Source organism: Mus caroli, unplaced genomic scaffold (genome assembly GCF_978045245.1).
Source record: "Mus caroli unplaced genomic scaffold, Mus_caroli_1 scaffold_11, whole genome shotgun sequence".
Classification (NCBI taxonomy): Eukaryota; Metazoa; Chordata; class Mammalia; order Rodentia; family Muridae; genus Mus; species Mus caroli.
Genome location: NW_028227266.1, coordinates 40,693,584 through 40,705,637, shown reverse-complemented (window position 1 = coordinate 40,705,637; position 12,054 = coordinate 40,693,584). Strand labels below are relative to the sequence as shown.

The following is a 12,054-nucleotide window of genomic DNA, read 5'->3' as shown; positions in this document are numbered from 1 at the left end:
AGGTGAGTTAGTCTGACATCTATTTGGGAATGGTTTAGTGTGTTTGTGTGGGAGGGTTGGGTCCAATACATTCTGTTTAACAGTAGTTGAGAATTCTGGATGGGTGTCCCTTGCCCAGTGGTCTGTTGGCTACCAGGTACCTATAGTTACAATGAACATGGGACATGCCCAAACAGGCTTGGGTTGGGCAATCTGTCCAGCCATCAATTCTTCATTTTGTCCGTAATGATAAATCAGTCCAGGCTCAGCTCCTGCTGCCAATGCTCAACACTCCCTGTCAACTCTGCCATCTCGTAACTCATTACGAAGACCCAGGAACAGCTTTTTATGGGAAACACTAATGGTTGAGAAGACAGAGGCTGCAGGTTTTCCAGAGGGTATCCTCAGACTCATACTTCCTTACTCAGCAAGATGTGCAGATGGCTTGAGGTGTATACTATGCCTTGTGCTCTGACATCACTGTATAGCATTACTGTGTTCCCACCTGTCCTCAAGTACCTACTGCATGCTAGGTTCTAGGACACACAGAGAAGGTGGTGGTGGTGGGGGGGGGGGAAGCATGGTCCTGGATATGATGGTCCTGTTTCTGCCTTTGCTAGTTGCATGGCCTTGGCAAGCCACTCAACCCCTTTGTCCTCTGGCTTTGTTTCTGCCAGTGAGGAGAATGAATGAGTGAGTCTACCCTAGAGAGGTCTTCTGAGAACCAAATGAATCGAAAATTTTTTTTTTTTTGCACATAATACACATCCATAAATAGTCAATAAATGCTGTGTTATCATGGAATTCCATTCTTAGAACTGCAGGATTTCAGAGCTTAAAAGATCGTTTGAGACCATGTAGCCTGATTCCTTCATTTTGCAACATCAGAAACTGATGCTCCAAGAGTTGACTTGCAGAGCTTGTGTGTCCAGGCCCCGACTCTCCAGGTAGTGCTGCATCCTGACGCCATCTTACCTGTTGCTAAAGAGATGAGGTAATTACAAAGTGTTAGGAGACAACATTAAATTCTCAAGTGGCCATGGAGTCTGGGAGAAGGGATGGCTTGTTCCCCTATGGTGGCCTGCCACCACCCCCAGACCCTCTATCTGAGTGGCTGCCTGCTGCTTGCTCTTTCTCTCAGCCAGGGGGAATGAAAGAGCAGCAGGGAAGCAAACACCCATTTGTCTTGAGGAGCCTGGAGCGGCAGGAGAGGTAATCAAGATCTTGTTGCCCACAGCTGAGAGAAAACCTGTAATTAATCTGACTGCCCCTCTGATTTTCTCTGTCCTTTTCTCCACCAAACATTGTCTGCCGGCTGTCAGCTTCCTCTCTGTCCCACCCGGAAAAATCAGGATTAATGATGTAGTAGTCCCGCGAGGACAGGAGAGGATAGTGCAGGGACCACTGAATGAGAAGAGTTGCCATCCAGTGCAGGAGGGCTGGGGTTCCAGACAGCATGCACAGCCACTCAGGACTGCGGTGGTGTGTCTTCAGGCTATGATTGTCCACTCCATCAACTGGCCACTAGTGTGAATCAGTAATTGTTTATGGAGCTCCTGTGCAGAACAGACCCCATTGCATGTGTGTTGGGTAGATATATGCCTGGAAGACATGTTCCCTGCCCTCCTTGACAGGGTAAGTGTCAGGGGAATCAACTGCTGGCTCATGCAATTGTATCTATTTGTGGTTGCAGCTTGTGAGCGCTGTCCAAGGTTCTGGAGTGGCTGCTGTGAATGAGAGGGAGAAAGCCCCGCAGGGAAGGTTTTATGCTCAAAATAGAGACATAGAATTGGGGGTCAGAGATGATTCAATCTGAGTCATGTTCAAGGAATACTTCTCTTGACTTGAGGAAACGAAATAGCCTGTAGGGCTGTCAGATTGTTGCTGTTAAGAGGCCATATTGGGGCTGGCACATGGGAAAGCAGAAGCAAAGAGGCAGAGTGTCAGCTCCCACTACAGTGCTCCACAGCCTTGGGAGAGAGAGGCTGTCAAAGGAACAGTCGATGAATGGCGCCTTTGAGCTAGGTCAAAGACAGTAAAGGACAACAGATGGGAAGCTTGGGTTGGGGCAAAATTATACTTAGATTATGGACTGCTATACAACATGTTAAGTACCTAGCAGTTTACACCATTTCTAGGTTCATTCTTTTTTTTCTTTCATTATTTCAACAGATACCGTGTGAGTACCTACTATGTGCCAGTCTGTGCCAGGCACTGGGGACACAGGTGGAAAAGTCCGAGTTGTTCCCTGCTTTTCTGGTTCTCGTTGTCCCGGAGGTAGGCATCGTTCTTCCTGTGTTTTCAATGAATGAAAAAGAAAAAGAGAGAGAGAGAGAGGGAGATGTTTTTTGCTTTAACAGAGTCTGTTTCTGAAGGTCAGGGCCAGCTCTTGCCTGCTTTGAATGAGGCCCACCCTCTGTTCTTGTGATTGATATGACCACATGGGATGTTTGGAACAGTACTCCCAATAATGCTACATGAGTCTGCACCTGGCCTAGGCGTTCCAAGTTCAACTACATCCCATGCTCTAGAACAATGCCTGGCATACTTTACAGACTCCATAAATATTGTCGAATGGATAAATGAACTGTTAAAAAGGAAGGAACTTTAAAAAATCAGATCCAGTTATACTGTATTAAAACAATACTGAATACAGCCATTTACATCAAATGCCTTCCATTTATGCCTAACCAGCACCCGTCATGGTAATTATCATGCAGACAGCTAAGTAGGTGTCAGATTAATCCTGTGTATTTTATTTGATGACAGAACTACACTCAGTTCATGCAGGTGTGAATTTTGTTGTGCCTAGCTCCAACGTCTGCCTGAACCTAGAGACCACATTCCAGAACAATGATTTCTAAGGTCTGGGGAGCCCCTAACCCTGGGCCCAATGATGAGAGATTATCTGGTGAGCCTTATAAGAATGGAAAGGATCACCTGTCCCATGAGTGGAAGGCTCAGTGGTTTTCAGCCCTCCACCAAATGTTGGGAGAGTCCATCCACCAACCAAGCTCTGTTACCGATCAGAAGGCTGCATCCAAGAAGACTGAGTGTTAGCTCAAGAGCCAGGGTTGCAGGCTTCTCACTCCATCTCCTTCCAACTGTTTCCTTGGAAGAGCAGAAAGCTGGACCTTTCAGTTCTTCTGTAAAAACTACAAAAGACTGAGGTGTTGGCCTTACACTGACATGCCAACGATCTAGTTTTAAAAAGCTAGCAGCTGGATTAAAATATTTGAATAATTTAGGGCTGGAGAAGCCAGGATCCAAGTGTTTATAGCACCATACTCCCCTAAATTCCCAAATCAGGATCCCCCTCTCCTGCTAAAACTACATGAGGCTCCTTAAAGTAGGCAGAACTATCTACTTCCGGAGTCCTTGGTGCATACACACAACCCTAGCTTAGGTATGCTTGCACGCCAGTGTGGAGACAGTCAGTCACTGAAAGAACCAACACCATCATAATAAGTAAGAGTACCAGGCTTCCCTTGAGACCGGCTTTGCTTTAATCTGTCTCTGTACCAACACCCAGTGCTGTGATTTGCATGCCAAATGTTTCCCATTGGCTTCTGTGTTTGAGCATTTGCTACCTGGGTGGTGCTGTGGTTTAGAGAGCTTGTAGAACTTATACAAGGTAGAACTTAGCTGGGGAAAGTGGGTTGTTGGCCCTGCTTTTAGCCTGCATTCTCTGCTCCTCTCTTTTGGGATATGGGGAATCCCAGTAACACAGCTCATCCACTCTGAATTCTAGCATGACTTCCCCTCTCAATGTATGAGCTAAAACAAATTCTTCTTCTAAGCTACTTCTAGCAAGTATTTTGTCACAGCAGGGAGAAAAAAATACCGACTACATCAAGAATTAAAGGACAGATTCCGGGACTCGTTTGTTATCATTGGAGTTTCCTTTACTCCTCTGTTCCCTCCTGGATCCTCTTCTGCCTTCCTGCAGCAGGGGGCCATTTGAGACCTGATGCTCATTGAACAAACAGGCACCATGTATCCACTGTTTATGTGGAGACTCTGGGGACACCACAGAAAGCTGGGGACAGTCCTTGCTCTTAAGAGGCTCACAATGATCCCAGTTGGAGACTTATGGCAGCATCAGCCAGAGAGGAAAGTGCTGTCTCTGAGTCACCACAGAATGCAGTGCTGGCTCACAGAGGAGGGCCTGATTCTAGGGGTGAGACACACACAGACAGACAAACACACAGACCCATAGACACACAGACAGACACACAGACACACAGACAGACACACAGACACACAGACACACACATGCACATACATACAGACATACACATAGGAATACATACATACAAACAGACACATGGATGCACACAGACATGTACAGGCATACACACACACACAAACATATATCCACATACAGATATACATAAACACAGAGACATACACAGACATATACAGGAACACAGACATACACACACATATACATACATACACAGACACACACAGATACACACATACATACACATACATACACACAGATGCATACATACATATATACATACATACATACATACATACATACATACAAAGACATACCCACAGGCACACACAGAGACAAATACACAGAGAAAGACACAGACCCACACACAGGCACAGATACACACATATAATCTCACACACAGACACATATAGACATACACATACATACAAACACAGATACAAACACACAGACACAGAAACAGAGAGATAGACACACACAGAGACATACACACAGAAACATAGAGACAGACACACAGAGAGACATTCAGATACACACAGAGACAAACAGATACAGACATACACACACACACACACAGACAGACACCCATACATGAACACACCCACACACATATACACACACACACAGAAACATAGAAACAGATACACACAGAGACACAGACATAGGCACAGAGGCACACACAGAGACATAAGCACATATAGAGACACATATACACACAGATACAGACATGCACACACACAGATATTGACACACGCAGGCACACACATATATACACATACACACATACATATATACATAAACATACACACATGTACACATACATACACATATATGTACATAGACAAACACACAAAGACACACAGATATGGGCATACACACACAAGCACACACATATACACACACATACAGACACACCCCTTCAGAACATGTGCAGGGAAAGCTGCAAGGTATGATGGGAAGAGTGAATATGTGTTCAAATGTGGGGTGCCATGAAACACCAATAACTTCTAAAGCTTAACACACCTAAGGAAAAGTGCACAATGGATCTGACCTGTCTAACACTCATCCGAGTGGAAAATGGATCATGTGCTCTGCAGAGGGCCCCAGGGAAGTGTCTACCCTGAGCAGAGAGTTTTAAATGGCTATTTACTTTATAACATAATGGATTTCATACCTGTACATAACCTACTTGGAGCATATTCCACTTCTGTCATCCTTTCTTTTTTTTTTTTTTTTTTTTTTTTTGGTTTTTTGAGACAGGGTTTCTCTGTGTAGCCCTGGCTGTCCTGGCACTCACTTTGTAGACCAGGCTGGCCTCGAACTCAGAAATCCGCCTGCCTCTGCCTCCCGAGTGCTGGGACTAAAGGCGTGCGCCACCACGCCCGGCCTGTCATCCTTTCTTTCTCTCTCTCCTTCACCTCAATCCATTTCTCTCCCCTAATAGTTTCCCATCTACTTCTGCATCATCTTTGCTTCTAGATTACACATAAGGCAGAAAACGGGTATTCCTTGTGTTTCCGAGTCTGGCTTATTTCTGTTAGCATCATGATCTTCAGCTCTATCTCTCACGCTGGTGTTGAGGTCTCAGGTGACATATTTTTTTCTCTATTGATGACTAATACTCTACTGTGTGTTCATATGCTTTCCTTTATCCATTCGTCTGCTGGCAGGACCTAGGACAGTTATCTAACTTGGATATTGTCAATTGTGCAGCAATAACCCCAGGTGTGCAGGTATCTCCAGTGTATGTTAGTATGTTAACTTCATTCCCTTCAGGTATATACCCAGAAGTCATAGACGACAGTAGTTATATTTTTAGGTTCCCTCCTACCTTCCCTCCCTCCCTTCTTCCCTCCTTCCTGCCTTCCCTCCCTCCTTCCTTTCTTTCATTTTTGATTTTTCTGAGACAGGATTTCTCTGTGTATCCCTGGCTGTCCTGGAACTCACTCTGTAGTCCAAATTGGCCTTGAACACAGAGATCTGTCTGCCTCTGCCTCCCAGTGCTGAGATTAAAGTTGTGTCTCTATACTAATTTCCCAAGCCTGCACTTGCTAATTTATTTTTACACCAAAAATGCATCTTTCCCTTGAATCTTTGCCATTATTTGTTGCTTTTTTTCTCAAAGAAAACTATGCTGACCAGCATGAGATGGAATCTCAGTATAGTTTTGAATTGTATTCAATGGCTAAAAATGTTGAACCTTTTCCCAAGTATTTATTGGCCATTTAAAAACTATCTGCTTAGTTCAATTGCCCACTTATTGATTGGATCATATGGGTTTTCTCAGCGTTCATTTTTTGGAGTTCAAAGATCAGATGGCTGTAGCTGCTTGTGTTTATTTTTGGATCTTCTATTCCATTGTTCCATGTGTCTTATAGATTTCAACAGTGAATCGTCTGGTACTAGGTCTTTCTTTGTCTGGATACCTTTTTATTAATCCATCTTATTCCTTATTATTACTGTATTTGGGATTTTTATATTCTTTTCATTCAGTTTTGGTAGGTCTTTTATATCTGGAAATTATATTTATCTTTCTGGACTTCTCATTTTATTGGAGTATAAATTTTCAAATTATTTCCTAATGAACCCTCCATATTTCAGTGGTATACTTTGTTATGATCTACATTGGAGAGAGTGGCATGAATTGCTGAGAGGAATGCATATCTTTCCATTCAGGATGTAACATTCTGTAGGTGTCTGTTGAGTCTATTTGATCTATAATAAAACCTATCTTCATTTGTTGGGGGAGAGTTGCAGGATATAGCTATTGATGAACATGGAGGTACAAAAGTCACTCACTATTATTATATTGGAGATTTCCTCTCCAACTGTGTTTGTCTTACAAAACAGGGGGCATTGATAACTAGGGCACATATATTTATTATTATTATATTTTCTTGACATATTTGTTCTCTTTACCAATAATGTAGTGACTTTTTTTTGTCTCCCTGAGTTTTGGAGGTAGAAATATTTTGTTGTGTTCTGTTTGCTTCTGGATTCTATTTGCCTGTGTTATCATTTTTCATCTTTTTCTTTTCAGTCTGTGTATGTCTTTGCCAGTGAGGTGTGTTTCTTACAGGCAGCATCCAGTTGGGTCTTTATTTCTGACCTACTTACCTAGCCCATGACGTTTAATGAGAGAACTAAGACCATTGATGTTGGAATTCTAATATAAAGATGTCAGCTAATTTCTACTATTTTATTGTTGTTGTTTTTTTCCCCTAATGAGTGATTCTAATTCTCATTTGCTTATTTACTGTTCTAGATATTTATTATTGCATGTTCTTCTGGGGTCATGCTTATCTTCCTCTACTGTGTGTAAAACCTCTTGAAATATCCTTGGCAGTGCTGGTTTTGTGTCATGGATTTTTTTTTTTTTGCTTTTATTTACCTTAAAGGATCTTTATATTTTCTTTTATTCTGAAGGTTAACTTTGGGGGATATTGTAATCTAGATTGGTGGGGTTTTCTTCTATGGTTGAAATAAATCATCCTATTTTTTCCTGTGAGATATTTGAGCTATTCTAATAGTTTTCCCTTTAGAATGGGTTAGTATTTGTTGCTGACAACTTTCAGTATTCTTTCTTTCTTCTGTACTTCACTTTTAAAGTGTAATATGGCTAGCTTGTCTTCTGGTCCTGTCTGTTTTGGCTTCTAAATACGTCCTTTTCTTGTACGTCTGCACCTATCCTAAGATTTGGAAAGTTTCTTGATATCATTTAACTGAGAAGGTTTTATGCCCTCAGTCTGTATCTCATCACCTATCTTCACATTGGAAAGGAAGAAGTCAAAATATCACTTTTTGCAGATGATATGATAGTATATATAAGTGACCCTAAAAATTCCACCAGAGAACTCCTAAGCCTGATAAACAGCTTCAATGAAGTAGCTGGATATAAAATTAACTCAAACAAGTCAATGGCCTTTCTGTACACAAAGGATAAACAGGCTGAGAAAGAAATTAGGGAAACAACACCCTTCTCAATAGTCACAAATAATATAAAATACCTTGGTGTGACTCTAACTAAGGAAGTGAAAGATCTGTATGATAAGAACTTCATGTCTCTGAAGAAAGAAATTAAAGAAGATCTCAGAAGATGGAAAGATCTCCCATGCTCATGGATTGGCAGGATCAATATAGTAAAAATGGCTATCTTGCCAAAAGCAATCTACAGATTCAATGCAATCCCCATCAAAATTCCAACTCAATTCTTCAACGAATTAGAAAGGGCAATCGGCAGATTCATCTGGAATAACAAAAAACCTAGGATAGCAAAAACTCTTCTCAAGGATAAAAGAACCTCTGGTGGAATCACCATGCCCGACCTAAAGCTGTACTACAGAGAAATTGTGATAAAAACTGCATGGTACTGGTATAGTGTCAGACAAGTAAACCAATGGAACAGAATTGAAGACCCAGAGATGAACCCACACACCTATGGTCACTTGATCTTTGACAAGGGAGCTAAAACCATCCAGTGGAAAAAAGACAGCAGTTTCAACAAATGGTGCTGGCACAACTGGCTGTTATCATGTAGAAGATTGCGAATTGATCCATTTCTATCTCCTTGTACTAAGGTCAAATCTAAGTGGATTAAGGAACTCCACATAAAACCAGAGACACTGAAACTTATAGAGGAGAAAGTAGGGAAAAGCCTCGAAGATATGGGTACAGGGGAAAAATTCCTGAATAGAACAGCAATGGCTTGTGCTGTAAGATCGAGAATCAATAAATGGGACCTCATGAAACTGCAAAGCTTCTGCAAGGCAAAAGACACCGTCAATAAGACAAAAAGACCACCAACAGATTGGGAAAGGATCTTTTCCTATCCCAAATCAGATAGGGGGCTAATATCCAATATATATAAAGAACTCAAGAAGGTGGACTCCATAAAATCAAATAACCCCATTAAAAATGGGGCTCAGAACTGAACAAAGAATTCTCACCTGAGGAATACCGAATGGCAGAGAAGCACCTGAAAAAATGTTCAACATCCTTAATCATCAGGGAAATGCAAATCAATACAACCCTGAGATTCCACCTCACACCAGTCAGAATGGCTAAGATGAAAAATTCAGGTGACAGCAGATGCTGGCGAGGATGTGGAGAAAGAGGAGCACTCCTCCATTGTTGGTGGAATTGCAAGCTTGTACAACCACTCTGGAAATCAGTCTGGCAGTTCCTCAGAAAATTGGACATAGTACTACCGGAGGATCCAGCAACACCTCTCCTGGGCATATATCCAGAAGATGTCCCAACCGGTAAGAAGGACACATGCTCCACTATGTTCATAGCAGCCGTATTTATAATAGCCAGAAGCTGGAAAGAACCCAGATGCCCCTCAACAGAGGAATGGATACAGAAAATGTGGTACATTTACACAATGGAGTACTACTCAGCTATTAAAAAGAATGAATTTATGAAATTCCTAGGCAAATGGATGGACCTGGAGGGCATCATCCTGAGTGAGGTAACCCAATCACAAAGGAACTCACACAATATGTACTCACTGATAAGTGGATATTAGCCCAGAAACTTAGGATACCCAAGATATAAGATACAATTTGCTAAACGCATGAAACTCAAGAAGAACGAAGACCAAAGTGTGGACACTTTGCCCCTTCTTAGAATTGGGAACAAAACACCCATGGAAGGAGTTACAGAGACAAAATTTGGAGCTTTGACGAAAGGATGGACCATCTAGTGATTGCCATATCTAGGGATCCATCCCACGATCAGCTTCCAAACGCTGACACCATTGCATACACTAGCAAGATTTTGCTGAAAGGACCCAGATATAGCTGTCTCTTGTGAGACTATACCGGGGCCTAGCAAACACAGAAGTTGATGCTCACAGTCTGCTATTGAATGGATCACAGGGCCCCCAATGGAGGAGCTAGAGAAAGCACCCAAGGAACTAAAGGGAACTGCAACCCTATAGGTGGAACAACAATATGAACTAACCAGTACCCACCCTGGAGCTCTTGTCTCTAGCTGCATATGTATCAAAAGATGACCTAGTAGGCCATCGGTGGAAAGAGAGGCCCATTGGACTTGCAAACTTTATATGCCCCAGTACAAGGGAACGCCAGGGCCAAAAAGGGGGAGTGGGTGGGTAGGGGAGTTGGGGGTGGGTGGGTATGGGGGACTTTTGGGATAGCATTGGAAATGTAAATGAGGAAAATACCTAATAAAAAAATGAAAAAAATTATATAAATTTGGTCTTTTAATTATGTCCCAAGAGTCTTGCATGTTCTGTTCATAATTTCTACATTTTAAAAATTGTTATTTTCTGAGTATTCTCACTTGTCTGTCTTGTCTCCAACTCCTGAAAATCTCATTTTTAATTGGCTTAGTCTTTTGGTCAGGCTTTCAACTGAATTTTTAAATTTAGCTAAATGGAATTTTCATATCCATGATTTCTGTTTAATTCTTTTGAAAAGTCTTTGTCTTTTGAACTTCTGATTCATATTGTTTATTGCCTTCTTTAATTAGTCCAATTATTTTTTATGTATTTTCTTGGAACTCATTGGTATTTAAAAAGTCATTTTGTAAAATTCTCCATTCTACTATTTTATCTTTGGAGTCAGTTGCTATAAAATTATGAGCTTTGAGGGGAGTTTTGGTGTTTTATTTTCATATAACTTTTATTTTTATGTTGAGACTTGAGAATATGCTGGGATAGCTCTTATACTTTCTGTGAGAGTCTTTTTTAAGGAAAATGATCTCTTGTTGATGTATCCTTTGGTAGCAGATTATTGAAAAATGTTGAACATTTCTCAACTGAATTTTATATTATAGTTTCCTTGTTACTTTTTTGGTTGGAGGTTAGTCTGTTTTGACACAATACATATGCTGTCAGGACACATATATGTAGGTTGAACCTTCTCTGTAAGTCTCACAAGAGCAGGGTACTTCTATTGTATTAGACAGATATATTAGAGACAGAAGAAATATATGAGGTATGTCTTCAGTCATTAATCCTCTGATCTTGCAGTCAATACGTCTAAAGGGATATATATATATATATATATATATATATATATATATATATATATATGAATGAAATACACTGTAGCTTTTCATAGATATATTATTCATGTTTTGTTGTTTATTTTTGCTATTTTAATGCATAGCATCTGTGCCTACTTGAATCCTGGTCTTCAGATGGACATCTTTATATAACCTTTTGTGTTGCATTGAAGTATTCACTGAAATTAGACAAGGGTTGGGTTTGGGTTTAGAATAAGGTGCCATGACTCCTTAGCTGGGATGTGTGTGTAGCTCAGCAGCAGAGTATTTACTGTTTATTAACCCCCAGCCCGGAGAAGAGTGAAAGGGAAAGAGCAACAGGTAGGAAAAGTATGAAAAAACTCAAGACCCACAACTCTCAACCTTGGCAGCAGCAACAGGAATGGTGGTGATGGAAATAATATAAACCGTAAAAATTTATATCATGATGGAGCATTGTAATTAGGAGAAGAAATAAAGGAAAATGGAAAGAAAAAGTCAGAGCATCTGAAACATGAAAGGAGAAAAATGACGAAAATGTAGAATGTGATGGTCACACTGAGAGAGAATGTGAGAATGAACGACTGTCAGTTAGGAGAGGCAGAGAAGGAGCAATCAACCCCTTCTCCAAATAACTGAAGATTTAGAGACAAAAAAGAAAAGAAAGAGGAGAATTTATATATAAACAAGTCATAAAAACATGAGAGCCTCAGTGATAATATTGAAACAGATAAGTCTTCCCTGAGGTGTTGATGTGGGCATGGGTGGGTGGGACCTCACTGTCCCAGCCAGTTTGTTCCTCTTCCTGGGTTTTTTAC

General features: G+C 41.1%; 1 protein-coding gene across 1 annotated transcript in view; it reads left to right on the top strand.

Moving 5' to 3' along the window:
- Positions 1-12,054, top strand: part of Grik4 (glutamate ionotropic receptor kainate type subunit 4) — a 425,565-nt gene that overhangs the window by 122,146 nt on the left and 291,365 nt on the right. The window contains exon 2 of the mRNA XM_085844546.1: positions 2,152-2,256. The gene's annotated coding sequence lies outside the window, so the exon portion shown is untranslated. The remainder of the gene's footprint in view (positions 1-2,151; positions 2,257-12,054) is intronic.